At 35.7% G+C, this 4,591-nt stretch overlaps 1 pseudogene; it reads left to right on the top strand.

Annotated features, from left to right (window-relative positions):
* The first annotated feature begins 1,776 nt into the window (after nt 1-1,776).
* On the top strand, nt 1,777-2,528 carry LOC100617609 (myosin light polypeptide 6-like; annotated as a pseudogene).
* The last annotated feature ends 2,063 nt before the right edge of the window (nt 2,529-4,591 follow it).

Here is a 4,591-nt window from a genome sequence, read left to right as displayed (position 1 = left end):
AGCAGTGAAGAAATTCAGAGAGTTGGGTCACTGCCATGAAATAGAAATCATAATGATGGTCCAAAGCTGTGTTTAACATGAGGCCTTTAAATATGCTAGAACAAGAACATTAAAAACATATTGGCAAAGAGTGGTCATGTGCTAGTCAGGTCAGTAAGCCTTAGTCAGTTTCCAAATGGTTCTGGGTCAAGAACCTTATACTGAATTCCCATCCCTAGAGATTCTACAGTATACCATAGAAGAGCAAAATGAACAATACTATTTTACTTCTTTTTCATTAACAATTGATATGAATCCCACTTCATTGACATAAGTAACTTTTTTTTAAAAAGACCATTCTTGAACTTAGATGTTTCAATCTATTTTACCCAATGCCATTTAAAACCCTATTGGAATTGAATGGTTCATGAAGAATACTTTGGTTCTCTAATCAGTCAATAACATCTTAAATAGTTATACCTGAAACTAAATTTTCTTGTGAGAAAAAAAGGGTTTTCTTTTAAATTTACCATCATTAAATTTTACTACCATCTTCTGGTCAAAATAATTTAGCTTGGCATTTTTCCATTTGGATTTTCTTAATTATTTTTATGAGATGTGACTACTGAGAATGCCACAGCTTCTTGGAGTCATAGATGAGAATTTGATGATAGGTAGACATTAAATGTGCATAAGTAGCCCTGAAAAGGGATGGACAAGCCCTCACACCATAGGTGATAATCCTTCATTAACACTCCCTTTTCAACATATCCAATATAGCAATATGTCTTTATAACTTCATATGTATGACCAATATCATATTGCTTGTTTTCTTAAGAGGTAGGTATGAAATGGGAGGGAAGGGAAGAGGGAGGGAGAGAATTTAGAACTCAAAAATTTTGAGAATAATGGTAAACATATTTAAATGTATTTACTATGTATTTAATGAAATGAATAAAATGTCATTTTGAAAAGAAAAAATAATAATTTAGTTTGAATGTATAATTCATAAAACTTGGGAAATTCTATTGTATGTTCTATATAGAACTTGTTCTGACATTGCTAAGTATACCAGGTTTTGGATTTTTTTTCATGGAGTGAAGTGTATATAAGAAAGAATTATTTAAATGAAAGTTCTTCTGAGGGCATCAGAAATTTTTTTCTCTGATTCAATTCAATAGATTTATTGATCCCTTGCTATGTGTAAAAATGATTGATAAAAAGACAAATATAATATAAATACCCTTGAGGAGCTTACAATCTAATGAGGAAGGATAGATGCTCTCAGTCTGTGTTGGGGACCCAAGGGTATGCATGCCAGAGGAGGCTGTTCCCCTTCCCCTCTCTATTGTACCTGAGAACATTTCTCACATTACCCACTCCTCTGCCCAATAGGCCAATCAGAGCACTTTCTCCCTCCCCTATCTGGGGTAAGAGAGGGGTGCTCACATGCAGTGTGAGGGTTGCAGTTTGGGTACTCAGTCTCTGAAAGGTTTGCCATCACTGCAAATGACACAAAGGAAAAGTAATAAAAGTAAAGGAGGGGGGTACAAGAAACCTGAAGAAATGGAAATCACTTTGAAAAGTGAGTATAGAAAGGTGGTGGGAGAGGGCTTTCTTGATAGCTAGAGCTAGTTAAGTATCCAGTATGTAATCTTGTCAAGGGTAGAACTAATAACACTATTTCATCACTTAAATTTGAATCTTCAAACTCTAGAAAAAAGCTATCGCTTAAAACAAAATCATTTCTGATACTACCAACAGCAAGCAGCAGCAGTCCTGAACTTCAAAGTCATGATGTTTGACTTCACAGAGGATCAGCCCAGAGTTCAAGGAGGCTTTCCAACTGTTTGACAGAACAAGACATCAGAAGGTCTTATACAGCTAATGAGGGGACTTGATGTGGACCCTGGGCCAGAATCCAACCAATACTGAGGTGCTCAAGGTTTTGGGGAATCCCGAAATGAATGTGAAGTTTCTAGACTTTGAGCACTTTCTGCTAATGCTGCAAGAAGTAGCAAAGAATAAAGACCAGGGCACATATGAAAGCTTTGTAGAGGTACTTGGGTGTTTGGTAAGGAAAGATTGAAATATAACATGTCCTCATGGCCCTGGGTGAGAAGGTGACAGAGGAAGAAATAGGGGTGTTGGTGGCAGGGCATGAGGACAGCAATGGTTGTATCAGTTATGAAGAGCTATTCCAGATGTTACTGAATGGCTGAGAACAACTTCCCCTTTTTCCACATAGAACCACCTAACTTTCTCAGTGTGAAAATTACCCTCTTGCCCCTAATGCAACTAACTATATTTTCAAGGTTACCAACATTCTTATTCCCAACCCCCACCACATGTTTTCTTTAGATTATTTGCTCTCTGCTTTCACAGAATAAACTTGCTACTGCTCCTTAAAACAAAACAAAAAAACAAAAAAACAAACTGGAGGATGGGGGGAGAAAGAGGAGGGCAATGCAATTATCTAAAATGCCAGTTTGAATGTTGATTTTAATCTTATTATGACTGGTAGAATACAACTACATGCATTTTCTGACTAATGTTGGTAACCAGGACAAATAAGAAAAGATAGCTGCCCATCCTCTTACAGCTAACTCTGAGATAAATAGAATTTGGATCAAATGTCATAACACAAGAAAAAAATAAAGGTGTAGATTACCAGACTTAGTTAAACAGATGAAGTCATTCTTTGCTTACAGATTGCTTCATTATAAAGCACATGCTTCCTAAACAAAACTGTTAATAATTATGAGTGACATAAACTAACTGATATTTTTACTTACCAACGAATCATTTTAGCAAGTTGATCAGTTAAATTTTGCCATTTTAAACCAACTGAAGGTGATAAAAACCCCAAGAAATGAGTGTACCTTAATATGTTGCTCTAACCTGACCTGTCTTGTTCCCAGCATCCATTTTTCCTAAGAAAATTATTTTTCACTTATTCAATACTTCTAAGAGCTGATTATAATGGTGGCTTTTAACCATTGTACATAATTTCAGACAATCCTATCCAATTGTCTTAATACATTTATCAATGGACCAGTAAGTGAAAAACTTTTAAATAGAGAAAACATAGTTGGTAGGGACCTTTGTTGTTGTTCAGTTGTGTCCCACTCTTTATGGCCCTATTTGGACTTTTTACGCAAACATAGTAGAGTGGTTTGCCATTTCTTTCTCCAGCTCATTTTATATCTGGGAAAACAGAAGCAAACAGAGTTAAGTAACTTGTTCAGGGTCCTACATCTAGTAAGTGAGACCAGATTTAAACTCAAAAAGACAAGTCTTCTTGACTGTAGGCTCTCCAATGTACCACCTAGCTTCATTGGAAGGTACTTTAGGGATCATCTAATCTATGTTTCTTAACTTTGGATCCACGAACTTGTTTTATTAAAATTTTGATGACTCTACTTCAAAATAATTGACTCATTTTGTAACCATGTAGATTTTATTTTACCATTTAAAAATAATTATTATGCAATGGAATCTGTGGACTTAAACCAGACTGCAATGCTGCAGCATTATCTTGGCCCAGAATGAGTGAATAAATATTTCAGAGTCCAAATACATTAAGGAAATACCAGGATGTAGAATTTACCCAGGATGCATTTAAAGTAAGTAATCCAATTCCTTGCTGAAGCATGGGCTTAAATTGGAGGGTCAGAGAAATGGGACTTTGGTTGTGACACATCCTGAGAAAGTCTTCTTGATCCATCCACCAATAAAAAGCAAATGAAGTACATTTGTTACATTTCCTGTCATCATGTCTGTGAGCTTGGTAGTATCTGTCATAGGAGATGGAGGCACTACCTTCCTCTTTGTTTTTGTTTTGTTTTGTTTTGTTTTATTTTGTTTTTAAATGATGAAGAACATCTAGCCTAGTTTAATCCCTTCGTTGTATGGATAAGGAAGCTAAAACCCAGACATCATGATTCCAGTTCTCAGAATGTTATCACCTCCTCTATGAAATCTTCTGTCTTTCCAGATCTTAATGTTCTCCCTTTTTGAACTACCCTGTATTTAGTTAATTTTCCATTGTATCTTGCACCTGTCATTATAATCTGAATTTGTATCTTTTTATCAGCAGCTAGTACATTAGATAGCACATGATAATCCCTAATAAATACTACTTTAATTGAATTCAAGTGATTTGCCCATCATCACACAGCCACATATGGTAGACCTGGGAATCAACTCAGTTTTTGATGCCAAATTCAGTTTCTTTCGGTTGTATTGTGCTACCTTTCTTTCTGAGATGAGAAATGTAAAATTAAATTTATGGTCAGTCAACCTTGATTATCCAGAGAAGCCTAGAGAATTTCTCCTCTCTGTCTCTGTCTTCATCTCTATCTTTCTCTGTTTTCTGTGTCTCTATCTCTATCTCTTTTTCTCTTCGTGACTGTCTGCATCTTTTTCTCTCTCTTTGTCTCTCTCTGTCTTCCTAACCTTTCTCGCATCCCTGTCTAACAAATAAAATGATTTAATCAGATTCTAGCTCATCAGGACCTTGCTAATTTTGTCATTCAGTCAATCAGTTTGCTCTCTGCTTGACTTCTTAAAAAACCCCTGACTAAATCATCCTCTATTATAATTAGTGTGA

Source organism: Monodelphis domestica, chromosome 3 (genome assembly GCF_027887165.1).
Source record: "Monodelphis domestica isolate mMonDom1 chromosome 3, mMonDom1.pri, whole genome shotgun sequence".
Classification (NCBI taxonomy): domain Eukaryota; kingdom Metazoa; phylum Chordata; class Mammalia; order Didelphimorphia; family Didelphidae; genus Monodelphis; species Monodelphis domestica.
This window is presented reverse-complemented; position numbering and strand designations above follow the sequence as displayed.